General features: G+C 42.7%; 1 protein-coding gene across 1 annotated transcript in view; it reads left to right on the forward strand.

Moving 5' to 3' along the window:
- HIVEP3 (HIVEP zinc finger 3) overlaps positions 1-18,680 on the forward strand; it is a 370,547-nt gene that overhangs the window by 224,943 nt on the left and 126,924 nt on the right. The window lies entirely within an intron of this gene.

Here is an 18,680-nt window from a genome sequence, read left to right on the forward strand (position 1 = left end):
CACTATCCCGTTTTATTTGTACGTTTCTGTTCTTAAATTCTCTCCTTTAGACTTGTAGCCTCAGATTTCGATCATTAGACATTGGAAGTTTAAGTATATGCTGCCCCATCTTGTGGTAAACTCTCTTTGATTCGATTAATTGTTGAGTGTTGGGTAAAATTGCAATGTTTGTTTGCGGTTTCTGTGATTTGACCACATGGGTCAGTAATATATTCTTTAGTATGGATTGCCAAGTAGCTAACCAGTCGTCCTCAATTTTCAACAGTACAAAATGTTTTCTAATACACAATGTCAATGCTCCTTCTAGATTAGACACCTTCTCTTTTAGCGCATTATTCCAAATGAACTTTTTTCCATTAACAGCAGTCATTCTGCCAAAGTTGGCCATTACATGGGTTTCCCAAAGATAATGCTTAACATTTCTAACTAGCCTTTGAGGATCGTGATTGCTCTTGTGTCTTGGTATGATAGCATACGTTTTACACAGGTGAAAGTAGGAATAATGCCTGCTAGAAATGGGATCTCTGGTTGGCTAAGGCTTGCGCCAAAGCCAGGCAGAGACCACCACTCTAGTCAGAGCAAGGGAGTTACACGCCAAAGATAACCCATGCTCACCCCCTTGGTAGCTTGGCATGAGCAGTCAGGCTTATCCCGGAGGCAATGTGTAAAGCGTTTGTGCAACACCAACACACTAGGCACACCACAAAAGTAACTCCACACAAGGTTATATAAAAAATATCCTTTGTATTGTCATAAACACATTAGATCCTAATCACACAATGTACACTGTGCCAACTGGCACTAGGCAGTATTTACAGGGGACTATTTACGCACAACAGGGCCACAGGGCCCCCTGTCAAAACCATCACAAATCACCAATTGTAAATGTAGCACAAATAGTAAGTGTTGCGCACAACCAGTAACTACTGGTAAAGTTAGGAACTTAGCATGAGATCCTGCAACGTAAAACAGAGGATGCATAAATCACCTTGCGCATGAATCACCTTAGGCATAAAACTACATTAGGCCCAAACCTCATTAGCATCACACATTATGCACCAACCTCCTACGTAAAAGCACATTAGGCAAGAATCATGGTGCATAAACACATTAGGTAAAAATCATCATAAACATAGTGTGCCCCAATCGGGGGAATACAACCTGGAACTGGCCCCAGGCCAACTAGCCTCTCACAGGGGCTTAAAGGCCCTTTGTCCCACAAAGTCAGGGCTGGTTGTAAAAGCAGAAAAAGTGCGCGATCGCACCAGCCTAAACATAGCAGCTGCCCACTACTTGCTGGGCAGCTGTGAAAATGACCAAGGGCACCGAGGTGCCCCCGGAGCCCCTTTTTGGGACTCTAAATGATACTGTCCCCCAAGGTGGCAGCAGCCTGCGCTCTTGCAGGGCAGCCGTGACAAAAAGAAAAATGTGCAACGTTGCAGCTGCCTGCGCTCTTGCAGGGCAGCTGGAATCAGCACCAACAAGCACTGGCACTTCGTGCTTTCAGAGCCCACCTCCTCCGGAACTTATTTGACTTTACCAACATTGCAGCTGCCCACTGCCAGGCGGGGCAGCTGTGGAGAATTGCGCGGGCACCAACAGGGCTTGGGGGAGCCCCCCTTGGGGACTCTAACTGAAGAAATGCCCCCAGAACGTTGCAGCGGCTCGCAACTGCGGTGCCGCTTTAAAGCAAAAGGAAGAACGGGCACAACCACCAACCACGTGGAGCCCCACTTACCGGGGCATCAGATGCGCTGACTCTGCAGGACCTCCGGTGGTGTGTCTCCTTCAAGTGTGGCGGGGCAGGTGCAGAAAATGCGCCTCGGGCCCCCTTCGCTGTAATCCTCTAAAGCGGCTGGCCGCGGGGCTCTCCCTCACACAGGGGAGCTCCGCTCTCCCGCCGACATGGCTTCCGCTCGGGTGCTTCTTGACTCCTTCTAGGCCCCGCCCACTGTCAGGCAGCTCTTGCCTGGCTTCTGGACAGGGCCGGGACTCTCTTCGGGAATTTCTCCAGCAAGTGCTGGGTGGGCTTCTGCGGAATACACGGCAATGCCGGGTGGGCTCCGGAACTCCTCAGCATAAAGGGCGGGGAAATGGTGCAAAAGTGGCAGAAAGGCGGCAAACAGCCGGGTGGGCTCCCGCTGCAAAACACAAAGTGCGGGCCGAAACCGTACGGCGGGATTCCTTCCAAGAGACTGCAGCCGAGCGCCGCAAGGCCCCAAGGCCCCAGCACTCTCTAGAGCAAAAATAAAAGTGCTCTGCAATAAAAATGAAGCGCTTTCAAGGCGCTAGGATTGAAAGTCCCATAAAGTCCTGTAGAGTGAATGGGGCTAAGGCTGGGCCCAGGCAGGCCAGCTCACAGGGCCCTCCAGCAGGAAGGCAGTCCTTTCTGGCGGTTCCTCCTGGAGCCCGGCAGCAGCAGGCCCCCTCATGTCAAAAGAACAGCACAACATTTCCATGGGGTCACAGACCCTGCATGTATACCACGTTTCCCTTTGTGTCACGGCCCATGGCTTGGGGATACCAGTCAGAACTGGTTTGGGGAGCTTTGGAGTACTTTGTTTTGCTCAGCTCCTCTCTCTTTTGTCAGGTGGGGGCTCAGAGATCAGACGCACCACAGGGGGGCGGAGCCGGCGTTGTGGAGGAAGGCACAGCCCTATTCAGGTGGAGGTTGTATTTGGGAACTGACTAGAGCTTCTAACTCTGCTTGGGGGATTTGATGTAAGTTCCTCACCCAGTGCTTGGGATGGCTGGATTGGGGTGGGCTATTGGTGGGGTGGCAGTGAGATTGAAAATTATTAGATGGTGATCAGTCCTGCCATATGGTAGGACAGATTGGAGGGATAGGGTGTTATGTTTGGAGATGATTGCATCAAGGGTCAATCCTTTGTTGTGAGTTTGTTTACTGAAGTGTTGAGTAAGGTAATTCGTTTCCAGGAGGGTGGAAAGGACTTGTACTGTGGGATCTTTAGTATTATTCATGTGCTTGTTTAGATCTCCTAGTATAACATCTGTGCTGCCTTTTAGGGAGTTTTGCAGAATTAGGTCTGTTAAGTCATCGCGGAATTGTGTGTTATCCCCTGGCATGTGGTAGATGACTTGAAATTTGATGGGGTTGCGGCCTTTAGAAGAGAGACGAACTCCTGAATATTCAAAGGTAGGGTATTTTGCAGTGCAGAAGGAAGTTAGGCTAAGAGTGTTTTTTGTGAAATAACAGCTAATATGCTACCTATGCGATCCTTGCGGTCACTGCGAATGATTGAGAACCCAGGTGGGCTGAGGAGGTCGATGTGGGGGGATGAGCGGTCATTTAGCCAGATTTCAACAGATGTCGGTGTTGTCTCCTATGATAATTTCAGCTACATCAGTGGCATGCTTGACTGTTCATAGGCATTTAATAAAGCAAACACAATGAGATGAGGGACAAAGTGACGAAACTTTTCAGACACTTTCCCCCAGTCACAGATCTGGGTTGAATCCATCATCGTTCTTTAGCTCACTTGGCCAGCCCAGTTCAGACCCATATGCAAATCAGTCTTGACCCTGTTCCTCATGGGAACAGTCCAAGCCAGGTCGGGGTTCCAGGCTCACTGTGCCACTGGATTCAAGCTAGCCTGGCTGATGAGGGGTGAAACCATGAAACCGGTTCCAGGATACTTGTTTCTGGTCCAGGGAGGACTTGGCTTGCCGGTTCGGGCTGGACTGTTCCCACAACTTATGACTCATGACTTATTTGCATATGGCTGGGTCTAAACTGGGAAGGCATGGTGAGCAAAAGAAAGATGGATTTAACCCAGATCTCTTGACTGGCGGTGAATGTTTTGATTTTTACCATGTTCTATCCACCATTTGTGTGTCTTTTGCTTTCTTGCTCGGAGTGCGCCGGGTATGCCCAGATGTGGGTCCAGCGCTCACTTGGCGAATAAGAGGTGAAACCCCGAAACCGGCCCAGGATGCTTGTTGCTGGTCCAGGGAGGACCTAGCTTGGACATTCAAGCTGGACTGTTCCCAAGAGGAACAGGGTCAAGACTGATTTGCATATGGCTGGGTTTAAACTGGGATGGCATGGTGAGAAAAAGAATGAATGATTTAACCCAGATCTCTTGACTGGGGATGAATGTTTTGATTTGTTCCGAATTCTGTCCAGCATTTGAATGTCTTTTGATTGGCATTTAATAAGCATGTAGCAAGGCCCAGGTAGTAATCTCGGGCCAGGCTTACTGGTTTGGTTAGTATTTAGTTGGACGGGCGGCCTGTGAGGATGGGACATATTCATGCCAAGAATGACCAGGATCTTGCGGTGTCAGGGTTGGCTTGGGGCATTGTTGTAAGTGTTGCTCAGCAATTTGGCTTCCTTCTGTGATATTCCAGTCGGTGTGCATCTAGGTTTGAGGTGATGGTGAATGTAGGGGATGGTTTGGTTAGAGTTAAAGGGCGGTAGGTCAGAGTGACTGATTGTGGCAGGGTTGGTGTTCACCATAGACCTGTGGGGTTGGGGTGGGGTGTGGCTAGTTTTTGCATCTACACGAAGTAACAAAATTTGCTCCAGAATAGTGTTGATTTTGATTTCTAGATGGGTTGTTATAGGGATTGGTTGGGATTGTAGTGGGGGGGGGGGAGTGTGATGGTGCTCACCAGTGTCTGGGGATGGGGTTATAGGGAGATCCAGTTGGCTGTGGTTGGGGGACTGTGAGGATAAGGGAGCGGAGGATATCTTGAGTTACGGGGATGAAGGCAGAGATAGATTGAAGGTTATCAGGAGTGGAAGATTTAGCCGGTGAAGGTGTGTGTTCATGGACCCCATTGGGGGATGGTGGAGGGTTTGGTTCTCTAATGGTGTGCCAACGGGGGGGCATAATAGTTCTGGTGGTGGAGCTGTCATGTCAGAGCGTCTGGTAGTAGAGTAGGCTGTAGGTATGGTGGTGGCAGAGACAGTGGGAAGGGTATAGAGGGTTCAGCCGACAGAGGTGTGGGTGCTTGGAACAGTTCTCTGGGGGAGGGTGGGGTGGTTGATTCCCTGGGAGAGGGTCGCAGGGCGGAAGTGGGACCCGATGGCACGGAGTTGCAGAGCGCAGGGAAGTGGCGATCAAAAATGGATAGATTTTGTTCAGAGACTTGGACTAGGATGTTTCCATTTCGGTAGATGGTCATGGACAATTCTCCGCTAAAGTTCTGAGATGGGGAAATGGTAAGCTTAGTTCCATGTCAGTCTTAGTTACATGAAGGTGTTGTGTGAAGTTCTCTCCTTTTGGCAGGTTTCTTAGCGTAGAAGATGAAGTCCATTTTCTTGCCGCTGTGAATTGGGCTGTAGAAGATGTCCCTTATTAGTCTTTCTGGATGATCTTTGAGGATTTTGTGTTTGAAATGTTTAGCAGCAGTCTTAAATAGATTTCGTGGACTTTTTTTTCCTTTCAAAGAATTTTATTATTATGAAAAAGCAAATGAAGATACACAATACAAGTGTCAGTGATACAATTGATATACTATAAAACAGTCAAAATATAATAGGCAAGCATGTGGTTTAAAGTAGACATTTGTAGCCAATATAGCCCGCCAGAAATAAATTAATTAATAAGGATGGTGAAAACAATTATCATATATCGGAAAGAAATATCAAGAGTATCACTATCAGTTAGAATACCCACGGAAAGGAAAGGAAGGGAAAGAAGAAGAGGAGAGAGAAGAAAAGAGAGAAGAGAGGAAAAGAAAGAGAAAGATAGAAAAAGAAAGAAAAGAAAGAGAGAGGAGGATTTCCACCGGACCATCCCAACAGATACAACACCATTCAACCAGACTTATCAAAGGGGTATTGTGCAATCAGTCCTTTGGAAGATAAATCCATGTAGGCATCCAAAGCAGTCCAAACACCACTAGCAATAGACGGAGAAAGATGGGCATGATCAACCGATGTATGAGCACTGCGTAAAAAGGAAACCCAAGCCCACCAAGTATGATAGGAAACTAAAGAAAAGGACTTCCACTCCATTAAAATTACTTTAACTGCAACAGTCAATAAAAGATCTAACAATTGTAAGTCCTTGGAGTCTAAGGGAAGAGGAACAGGGGAAGCTAGAGGGCCTAATAAGATTAATGGACAAGATAGTTGAAACTGAATACCAAAAATTAGCGTGAAGTGTTTGTGAATGAGATCCCAAAAGGGTTGAAGGAGAGAACAGTCAAAGAACATATGAGGAAAATCGCCAGGTAATAATCCATAACTCCAACAAAGATTGTCCTCTTTGAGATTCAACGTGTGTAAACGCGTAGGAGTCCAATGGAGAAGGTTAACGGAGAAAAATTTAGATTGCATTAACGATGGGGCGATTTTATTACGAAGAGAAAGTTTACCAATCATCTGCCAGGTATCTGAAGAAATATGGTCCGTAACACTCTGGTCAAAATGGTGCAACCACTTCTGCTGAGCTACAGTATGGGTAGGTATTGAAGTAGATTGTAAAAATTTATAAATGTTAGAAGCTACGTGGCCAGACCTGATCCATAATTGAAAGAGAGTAATTATAGGGGAAGTAGGATGAAGGCGCACCTTAGCCAGTGCCACTTTGATCTTGAGAAAGGTATAAAAATCCAAATTAGATAAAGAAAACTGTTGAGCTAAAGAGGAAAACGGTAATGGAGCATTATTAGAATCATAAAGATGATGAACAAGCGAGATCCCTTTAGAAGCCCAGTAAGACATTAAAGAAGAAGAAATAGTTATTTTAATTTTAGAATTCCGCCAAATAGACGACCATCTGGATTTGTGTAATGGATTCGCCACCCTCTTGTCCACCATTCTTACCGCAGCAATAGTATCTAATATAATAGAGCGGGGAAAAAGGAATGAACAAGGTGGACATAGTTAAAAAAGAAGCAGTCGGCAAAGGAGAGGCCAGTTCCTGCTCTATTAGCAACCAAGATGCAATATGAATAGGAGGGGATGAAAACCAGAGAGCACCTTGAGAAGCTAGAAAGGCAGTTTGATATTTTTCCCAATCAGGAAAGTTACAACCTCCCATATCACAAGGTTGTCGTAAGAATTTATAAGCAATTCTAGCCCGTTTATTATTCCATAAAAATTTAGAAGTAAGAACATCAGTGTCATGAAAGAAGGAAGCAGACAACTTCACTGGGAGCATGGAAGAAACAAAATTAATAATCGGCGTTATCATCATTTTAAGAGTCTGAAGGCGCCCCCACCATGAAATGTGTTTCGGAGACCAGGCGTCCAGCAAACGCCGTACTTTAAGTATAGTCTGATTCTCATTGTAAGCAACTGTATCATACAAGGTGGAACAAAAGTAAATACTCAAATACTTCAATTGCTTTTTTCTGCCATTTAAAGCCAGCAGAGCCCATATGTGTAGAGAAACAATAAGCATTCAGTGGGAACTTATTTAAGGTGTATCCTGAAACCTTCGAAAAACAAGAGATGATTGCAGAAATAGCAGGAATGGCCAAAGCAATATCATCCGAGAAAATAAGGACATCATCCGCATAAGCCGCAGTTTTAATCCGATGAGGGCCAAAAGAAAAACCTTTAATATCTGGATGCATGTCAATTAATCTAAGGAGAGGATCAATGGATAATAAAAACAAAAGAGGAGATAAAGGGCATCCCTGTCTAGTGCCCTGGCGAAGATTAAAAAAAGACGACGTGGCACCATTAACTCTTATGTTGACATTGCTCAAAAGAGGACTGATTAGAAGGAGTATATAGGTTATTATAAAAACCACGAAAAACTTCAAGAATTTCCTCGCTCTGAAATTTTTTAGTGCCAAGGTGATCAGTAATAGAAGAAATCCGAGAAGAGTTATAAGAGGATTCCTGAAATTTTAAGGTAGCCGCAAGAATCTTACCAGCTCGGTTTTTTAATAATAGCCTTTTGGATCTCTGAGCCTGAACCCCAATATGAGCTCTCTTGGTGACTATGGTGTTATATGTATATTTTAAGTGCTTAATTGACTGTAGGCAGGATTTATTTTTAGAGTGTCGAAAGAGAGCTTCTAACTTTTTAATCTCAGTTGCCAAGTCGGTAAGTTCCTTTTTGAAAGCAGAATTCCTTTTCGACATACACTTAATAACCTGTCCACGGAAAGTACACTTAAACGAATCCCAGAGGACAATTGGGGAAGAAACTGAGCCTTCATTTTCAAGGAAAAAAGTATCAATTCCCTTGGAGAATTCACGAAGTTGGGAATCATCATGGGAATTTCAGTATTCAATCTCCAGGAGCGAGGTCTTGGCTGAGGAGCAAAGGACAGCAGCGTAAAAGTAACCGCAGCATGATCAGAAATCAGAATAGGGTAAATAAGCGGCGAGGAAGAAGAAGAAACCAAAGAAGAGTGTACCAATAAATAATCAATACGCGAAAAGGTAGAATGAGGGGAAGAAAAGAAAGAAAAATCACTACCAGTGGGATTATGTAGACGCCATAGATCCTCAAGATGAGAAATAGAACACATATTAAGTAGTTGTTTATGCGATTTAGGAGGACGAAACTGAAAAGCTGAATTCCTATCTAGAATGGGATCCATTGGTAAATTGAAATCCCCACCAACAATAAGATTACACGAGTGAGGTGTGTCGTTCAATTTCTTGGTAACTGCTTTCCAAAAAGACGGGTCATCTTTGTTCGGGGTGTAAATATTCATAACATAGAGATTAGCATTGCCGTCAGACTGCTTAGTTAATAGCCAGCGACCCTCAGTATCATGCTCAGAAGAGATTATGGACAAGCCCGACTTTTTAGAGACTAAGGTGATAACCCCATTCTTTTTACCAAAAGCATCGGAGCAGACAACATCTGATACCCACTCTTTCTTTAGGAAGAGTGCCTCTCTGGTAGATACCTTCGTTTCCTGAAAAAGAACTAGATCCGAGGAAAGAGATTTGCAATAATCCAAGAGCTTGGACCTCTTGACAGGATGATTCAAACCCTTAACATTAAGGGACAACACATTCAGGCCGGACATAATCTTGCAGAGGAAAGCAAATATAAGACATGAATGAGAGAAAGCAAACAAACAGCACCAATACAAGCAGCCAACCACAAAGCCTTAAGACCAAAAAGGGAGAGTCCTATGAGGAAATCCAAAGAGAGAAAAGAAAGAAGAGAGAAAGAAAAAGATGAAAGTACGAGAAGATAGAGACAGATAGTCAAGGAAAGGCAAGAGAAGAAGGGAAAAGAGATTAACAAGAAAGGTCTGAAAAAGACCAAATTCATACTAGGGGGAACGTGGGAAGACGAGCAAGGGGACCATCATGAGGTATAATAACAATCTGCTAGAAAAACCCCAATGTAACATATAACTTGGTATAGGTAAACAGGAAGAGGAAGACATTAGAAATCTGGATTGATAGTAAGAGGAATATTACCATAAGAACAATTCAACCGGTAAGTTTATAGAAAAAATATGCATATATCAAAAACTATATAGTAGTAAAGAGAGAGCACTATGAAAAAATGAATAAAATCAAAGGAAGAAAGATAGCAAATAAGTGTGAAACATACCAAACAGTGAAGTGGAAGTAGAAAACGACAAGAAGTTATTAACCAGGAAATAGATAGACACTAAAATGCATCAAAACAGCAGCTGACCCTAAAGGGTATAGGACCATTATATGAATAAAATTACAGAAATAGCTAAAATAGATACCAAAACTGAGTAAACTAAGCAAGAGCAAACCCCAAATGCAGCAGGAATAATAAAACAAAAGTGAAACAAATTATCCAAGCAGATTATAAAATACAATATAAATACATTAAATTACAATGAACCAGCCCTAATATAGGAAGATATTTAATAGTTGTGAAGCAGAACAAGCAATGAAACAGCAATGTAGAAATGTATCAAAACTAATTATACAGTAAATATTCAAAGGCACGTGTAAGCAATTAATTACTATGCATAGGATATATAAACTTTGTTATATTTAATCTAATGTAAACAGGAAGGAACATCGAAAAGATATTAATTGCATATATGATACCTAGACAAGGTAGTAATAAAGCGTAAAATAAAGAGAATAACTGAGACCTAGTAGAGGAAAGCATCTAATAATGGTAAAACACACTAAGTAGTGAAGCATCAATTACGTAAGCATATAAATAAATAGAAGAGACAATAACTGTAACATGGTGAGAACAGCTTAACGCGAACTATAGAGAATAGATAATAAAAATCTGCGACCAAGTCTTGTACCCAAACAAGAAACAGTACAAGAAATATTCAAGCAAATAATCAATAAAGACATACAAGCACAACAACAACACCAAACGGAAGAGCCAAGTAAAAAAACTTGTCTTCGCAGAAAACGATAGGAAGCCTAAGGACGGGGAAAGAAAAAAGACCAAATATGGACATAGACTGTACAAAAAAGAGCAAAAAAAATAGATGGACGCAAAAAAGCTAGCCGGAATAAGGGCGTTCGGAAACAGAACACTACTACAAATTTGAAAAAGGGAACATAAATGAGATATGTCCAATATAACAATCAGGGACATCATAAAGAAGGAAAGGAGAACAAACCATGGGGAAGAAGAAAAAACACTACCAAAGCGAAAAGACCATAGCAAGAATAAGGACAACCGACAAGAAAAGAAAAGGCACTACTACAATAATGATAAAGAGACAACAATTAGAATGACCTAATGTGTCAAAAAACGGCATCATAGAGATGGAAACGAGACCACACCAAGGAAAGGGAAAAAACACTACCAAAAACTTAACTGTAAGCGTGAGCGGTAAATTTGTTACGCCCACGGATTTTTCGGATTTTTTGGGAATCCGCAATCCGCGTATTTTACGGATTTCCCACAAAATCCGGAAAAAAAATCCGCGCGGACGTAACGGGTTCAAAAGTTGAACCCCCACAATTTACAATGGCGCCAGCAAGCTGCCAGCGCCGTTGTAAAATAGTTACAAAGTTAGCTTGCACAGGAACCACTAGATAAAACGAAGCAGGTGCTGCTTTATTTTATCTAAGTGCTTCCTGTGCAAGCTAACTTTGTAACTATTTTACAACGGCGCTGGCAGCTTGCTGGCGCCATTGTAAAACAACAGCAGCTCACTCAAGGGACCCCTGCGCCCTTCGGGGCGATTGCATAGTAACACACACATGGTCGCTGTAGACAACTCTCTGGCACTTTAGGAAGCTGTAGTATAGTAAAAGCACTATACATTTACCCAACGAGGTAGCACTTACTGATTATCCAGTAGAAAGTACTCCAGTTGAGTAGAGGTATGGCACAAAACGGTGGCGTCTTCTTGAATAAATATGAAGGGCAGGGTTCATTCTGGCACGATGGTCCTGGCACAAAAATTAAACCTCAACAGGAAGCACTTACAGATATCAATAAACCATGTGCCCTAGTTAAAGCTTAAGTTCAGTGACTCATTCATCAGCCCAAAAACAATCGTAAGCGTTGTCAAGGCTGGGCAGATGTGCCTTCTTCCCAAATCTACCGTCGAAAATCAGCTGTGATGCTGGATAGACTTTGCATCCTTGACTTTCACGAGCGCAATACCCAGGCACATTGTGTTCGCACGGGTTTCTGCACGTTCGCGAGCGTTTTGTACAATAAAACCCTCGCGAACTTGCAGAAACCCGTGCGAACACACAAAAAAAAAAATACGCTAGGATCCGCGGATTTTGCGTATTTTCGAAATCCGCAAATCCGCGGATTGCCAATATGCAAAATCCGCTCATGCTTACTTAACTGACATCATCAATCACAAAAAAAAACATAGACGCACCAGCAACAATGGAGCACACAGGTCTAAAAAAGGCAAGCTCAATAGACCTGGAAAAGAGAGAAAAAACATTAAAGGCATAAGAATCACATCAAGTGCCAGCCGCACCAGGACCAAGCGACGCCTCCATTTGAAGATCCATCTGTAGCTCCATCTGATTGTCTAAAAAAGAGGCCAAATCAGCAGGTTCATCGAAGATTCTGGAGCGACCTTTGAAGGTAATGCGAAATTTTGACGGTCCAGAGAAAGAAAAGGGAATATTCATCTCTGATAGACGCTTCCGGAGGTTAAGAAAGCCTTTCCTTCTTATCACCGTGTCTCTGGCAAAGTCTTGAGAAATTGAGATACGGTTGCCTTCCCAGGAGACAGCTTTAACCTTCCGCATATGAGCCAAAATTTGTTCCGTGTGCTGATGACGCAGCGGTTTAAAAATGATGGCCCTTGGTTGCGTAGCAGATTTAGAATGAAAGGTGGGGACACGATGTGCCCGTTCCAGCTCAAAGTCTCTTTGAAAAGAAATTTGTAGGGTAGAAGGCAACCATTGGTATAAGAAGTCAATCATAGACGGTGCAACTTTCTCGACTTCTTCAGGAAGGCCAAAAATGCGCAGGTTGGATCTGCGGTTACGGTCCTCCTGCTCAGTGAGATCCCTCCGCAATGCCGCCATTGAGCGCTCTAACTGCAAAAGAGATCGAGATTGCTTTTGCATATTATCCTCTGCGCCACTGATACGTGTCTCCGTGGCAGAGACACGAATGGAGAGAGCCTTAAGATCATTCCTAATGGCTGATACCTCCACTTGAAGTAAATCTGTATTAGTTTTGGTAGACTGCGCAATATCATGTACATCATTGAGACGCGCCAGAATAGTCTCCAGAGTGGAATTAGTATCTTTTTGAGAGGATTCAGGTGTAGGAGAAACTTGTTTGAGCCTCTTAAGAGAGGCTTTGGACTCTTTTGCGTCTTTAGCAGCTGGTGACAAGCCCATATTTGCCGCCATAGAGCCCCCAAAACAAAGGTAGAAAAAGCAACCACTGCAGAGAAATGAGGGAAAGCAAAAGGCCAGAGGATATGAGTGTACACAGGAGGCAAAAAAGAAATGAGCACAAATATGAGAGCGCACGTCCAGCAGGTACAGCAGAGTAATAAATAACGGCGGACTCACATGCACAAAAATAGGAATCTCATCACAGTAATATCAGGACCCTGCCGGTATCAAGCGGACGCCTTCAGAAACTAAGAAACCAAAAAGCAGGGTACCAAAAAGCATGTAAGTACCAATGAAAGGCAGTGGAGGCGCTTTGAAGAAAGGAAAAGTAAAATGAAATGCAAAAAAAGTCTCATTGTAAATAGCCACACAGCATGAAGAATAAAAGAAAACCGTTATAAGCTTGTAAAGGCTAACACTAGCCACCAGCACCTGTTTGCCCGCATTTCTGACAAGTTCGTATCAAGTGTACCTCCGTTTTGTGAGGAGAATCGGAACTTCGTGAAGAAAAACAAAATGGCGGCCGCCCGTAGAAACACCGAGCGCCACCTCAAAACGGCAAAAAATCAGGCACCAGCAGCTCCAGGTCGCAGGAAGGTCTCCCAAACAGCACTCGGCAACTTCAGAGACATGAGGCTCCCTTTGGGCGAATGTGGGGTCACTGGAAGCGGATATAAACCTCCGACGGCCCTCGCTCGTCTCGGAGCTCAAGCGCAAACCGCCATCTCGTAGCGGCGCGCAAGCCACGCCCCCGATTTCGTGGACTTTTAATGCAGTATGAGTTGGGGCCGTTCCTTTCCATGACAGTGTTGCTGTGGGACATTGGTGAATGGTCCTACTGCAGTATCAGCAGAGTGGACTCTTTCTGGGGAAAAGATACCTCCAAGATGATTACCTATTTCAGCAGTGGGTCATTCAGTGGAGGAGTGATGGTTCAGGACTCCTCTGGCAGAGAAGAGCACCTGTGGTGGGGGTGCAGTGAGGGGAGTTTGTCAAGAATATTTGGTGGGTTCCCTTGCGAGATAGATGTGTCCTTGAATGCCGAAGAGTACTATAATCTATCCTATGTACTGTATCATTTAACTGACGTATGAATTGTTTATAAGACCATTTTCTTTTTAAGTATATGCGTTATCTAACAGCATTGACTATTTGACTTTTTATGTGATAACTGAATTTTTAGAAGGCTTTTATGGTTGTAATTTTTAAACTGAATAAAGCTGATTTGAATTAAATTGAATACCGAATAGTACTGCTGAGCCTACTCATTTTTTTTATTTGTAACTAGAGTTTAAAGTGGGGTTTGAAGGCCAGTTAGCCGAAGAGGCCTACCTAATACAGGGCGTGCACACATTATGTCCACGCACAGCAAGGGTTTGGTGTCAGGGTAGGCATGACCTAATACACATAAGGAAAGCAGGGTCACTACTGCAGGAACAGGTAGGATGGGCAAAAATCACAGTGTAGGCAATGGAACTCAGCATCGATGAAAAGTCCCAGTATATGCACAAGGAACCACAATTGGCGTAAGGTAGACAGAAACATCTTAAAAGCATATTTACAAGCATGTGAAACAATAGATGCACTCATGAACAACAGTGAAGCAGAGTCACTACTGCTGGCATGAGGTAGGATAGACAGAACCACAGTGTGGGCAATAGCTACCAACATCACATCAGCAGCATAGAATCCCAGTGTATGCACAAGGCACCAATAATGGAGTGTGGTAAACAAAATCTTCTTATATACATATGTAGCAGTATATTACCATAAGATAAACGAAAACATTGCATAGACATATTTAACAATATGTGCATGTGAATACAATGAACCATGTACAGACATTGAGAAAGCAGGGTCTTATATGCAAATGCGGTAGTGTATTACCGTAAGACAAAAACAATATGTCCATGTGAATACAATAAATGTGCTTATAGACATTGCGAAAACAGGGTCACTATTGCTGGCACGAGTTAGGATAGGCAAAAGACACAGTGTAGGCAATAGAGTCCAGCGTCAATATGAATTTACAGTGTATGCTCGAGGGCTCAATGTTAGCAGAGTGAACAGGGTCATCTTATAGGCATATGTAGCAGAATGTGTATGTGCATATGAAAAGCGAGCTGGATAATATAGCTGTTATAATGTGGATTAATCAAGACCTGAACTCATATTTTAATGGTTATATACTCTCTCACCTCGAAAGGTTTAGTTTTGCTGCAGAAGCATTAGAGGGAATACGACGTTAATAGAGGTCTTGTTGGAAGGACAAACAGTTAACTATTTTGGAGGTAGCTCAAGCCCACTTCTTACAGAATAAGAAGCCGAAACAGGATCCTGCTGAACGAGTAGCCCAACGGTCCTACTGAGGAAGAAGCCCAATATAAGAGAACAACAGCAATCAGGATGAAATCAGACAAAAGACTTTAATTTAGGGCACCAGTGCAGGAAACAAAGGACATCACCAACTACACCCAAGGCATTCCCCAACTACACCCAAGGCATTCCCCAAAATCCTGAAGCTGTTGCAGGTATTTATGGACTGGCTCATTCAGGCTATGGCAGTCCAGATGTCTGCTAACTCATCATTTATTTGTTAAATCGGATATCATTCAAAAAGGTCACGCTGTAGAGACTCGGTGTGCCTCCCGGGGTTTGGTGTGGTCTGTGGGGTCAGGGACAATGGACACGCCCACGACTACGCCATTCTTCACTGCAGTGTTCCGGGTCAGTTTCAGTTTTGGCAGGGAGACTATCTTTATTTGGAGCACAGTTGAAGCTAAGCATCCGCCGGTCCAGTTGATAGGTGTGGTTGGTGTATGTTTGTATTGTCCTAAGTCAGTGTTTACAGATGGTTTCTTTCATATGTAAGTTGGCAACAGAAATATTCTGTTTGGTTGGAAAAGAACTCCAGTCCTGTGTTCTAAACTTGGTCTCATCTCTTAAGAAACCATTGCAAATTGTACACATTTTTTTAAAAAAAATCACTATGATAGTCACAGTTTTGGAATCCTTAATATACCTTAACTGGATCCTTGTCCTAAACCATGCCATCTGTCAAGGGCACATGATTCATTTTAAATGAAACCATCTCTCTTCTCCTTCACATTAACTCAGAAGCCAGCAAGTGCTTCTTACTCTGGAAGAATCTTGTGATGGCTCTGCCCTTCTATACCTTTTTGTTTTCAGTCAATCCTTTTCCCCTATTATCTCTTAATTTTTGTTATAATCTGTATCTGGGTCTACCATGCAGACAGGTGTAGCTTATCCAAAGCAGTCCATGTTCATCAGCTTGCCTTGCTTCAGAGGAAAACGTAGGTTCCATGTAGCTTCTTTATCAGGGGCAAGGTACAGTCAGTCTACAAGAGGAAGAATCGAAATCAGGGTCTTGTGATTTAAAAATTATAAACCAGAACATGCCATCAGATCTCCATCTCTCATCTTCCCTCTGTGTTTTTATCTGAAAGTGGGAAAATAATGTTGATCTTTTAGAGTTCCTGCAATCTCTTCTTGAAGCTCCTTCAAATTAAAACCTTAATTTTTAAGAAATCTGTCTCAAGAGGCTGGTGCCAGGATTTTACTCTTGTTGATTGGAAGTTTTGTTTGAGGTCACAGTGTTGTGCGGTATAGTCAGTGTCGCATGAATACTCCAAAAACAGAATCTTGCCTGGTGTACAAGGAATGTGAAGGTCTTCTCAAAACACAATTTGTTAAAGATCTTCGCCTTACTTCATATCAGGAGTGTATAAACTCAGTAGAAGTAGTGTTGACTATCTGGACCCTAGCTGTATCGTTTCATTGATGTTTCTATCACTTTCAGAATAGGTGCCTCTCATTTCTAGTGGAATCACCTTACCAGTGTTGAACCATTTAAGTGACCATACCTTTGTTTGGAAGGATGTTTGCTCAGATACTTGTGGTTATAATGAAGTATTAAAGGGTTCTATTGAACACTTGAGTCTATGGTTAATTGAATTGCCACACTGAGGCTTTTTCACAGGTTATTTTCCTTCTAATCAGTTTGCGCAGAGCAGAGCAATATTGAGTGATGTATAATTAGAGCTCCCGATTTGAAGGTATTTTTTTTGTTTCCATCTGTATTTATCTATATACTTTTTTGCTAATTTTATCTCTATCCATATTTATTTTGGGTTGTGTGAAAATAAATAAGCTGAAACCAGTATATTTCCACACTTAACCAATAAATAGGCTTGAATGTCTGAGAGGTTTCAATTATATGAAAAAACACAGATGATAAATCACTGTACTTACATGAAAACATACACATTTTAGTATGCTCAGGCTGACTAAGCCTCTTTACTAAAATATCTTCCTTTTTTTTAACCCTCTGCCTGTCAATCCGCAGAACTATTTGCTTGGCAGCCATGACTGATAGCATTTAGAATCACTCCAAAAACAACCACTTTCCGATTTATCCACATTTAAAAATAAAAACATACAGGAAACTGAATGGGTTTCTGTCTTTATTTATCTGTAGAAAATCAGTAAAAACGGAAAACAGGGAGCCTTTTTAATAATATGTTGTATACTATATATTCACTCTGTATGGCCAGCTATTTGGATTAGCCATGGATTTACAGATATATAATGTGGATCTGTATTTCCCCTTAACCAGAGACACAGCGGCTTGACAAGAGTATGTTACCATCTTTCAAACTATCGGCATTTCAGATGTATGCTGGACAGAAGTTAGATCCCTGGATCCATTAGCTTTATGGAGGGTTGAGTTTATGGTAACCATAGATGATGTTGCATCAATACAAAGCTATATGGGTGCATTTTGTGAACAGGGCTGTGTCCCACTCCTGTGTGGGGTGAAGCCACAGACCAACATACTGTCAGATGTGTGGGTGACCAGAATACTTAATGCAGATTAACATATGCGGTCATGGCTATTAATTTGAGATCAATTAAATTTAGGGAATAAAAACACTACAAGAAAAGCAAATTATTAGTTAGTATTATTTTAAGCAACAATACTGTGCAATACAGTCAGACTTGTGTTTTATCAGCTTGAAAATGTGTTCAAAGCCATTTATTGTTGCAATTCCACTGTTTTTTAATTCAATGGTATGTTGGGAGAGGTTTTAAAGGGTGGAGTTGTTTTTAAGGGACACTTTATCTTTTACTGAAGTGAGACAACTTTAGACGCTATCTTGGTGGGGTGCACTATGTCTTTCGGCTACCTCTATATATGAAGGCACTGGCACCTGTCTTAGTGTTCTTACAGCTTGTGGGTGGGATGAATTTTTAACCTTTGGCTAGGGTGGCCATTTGTGTTTGCTGGTTGTGTGTCACCTAGGTTGGATTTCCTGCTATTTTGTTTTTTGGGTCTTTGGGGTGGTTGGGTGCTTTGCCGAATGGGAGGTTGGGTGGTTGGGCTGGGTGGGTGGTAATTAAAACTAGTTGCTGTGATCACATATGCTTTAGATGTGCGCACATGCATCACCTTGGTATTATCTTGCCGGCCGGCTCGTTGGTTGTAAACATACTATGCCCCAGTTAAGGTTGATGTGCTGAAACATAGCAGGTTTCAATCGCCCTCCTAAGTAGTGGTTGAATAGGGAAAAGATTCTGGCCTATAAGGCACAGATTGTTTGTTTAACTGAGAATCATTTGGCTTACAAAGATCAGTCCCTCTACAATCAGCTTGGTTTGGATTTTGTTATCTGTACTAGTCAGTTAACTTCTATATGGGGTTTGCAATTTTTGGGACTAGACATTTGAAATACCTGACTTAGAGGACGTCCTCTGATCCCAAGGGTAGGTGGGTGATTGCTCAGATTGATGTTAACTGTAGGAAAATTACTATGGTCACAATTTACGGGCCTAATGCAATTTACTCTACTGATCCCCTCTCTGCTAGGGAACAAATTACAGTTGAGGCTGAGAGGTTTGGGGCCATCTCTGGCTACAA

This window comes from Lissotriton helveticus, chromosome 3_1, assembly GCF_964261635.1.
Source record: "Lissotriton helveticus chromosome 3_1, aLisHel1.1, whole genome shotgun sequence".
Taxonomy (NCBI): Eukaryota; Metazoa; Chordata; class Amphibia; order Caudata; family Salamandridae; genus Lissotriton; species Lissotriton helveticus.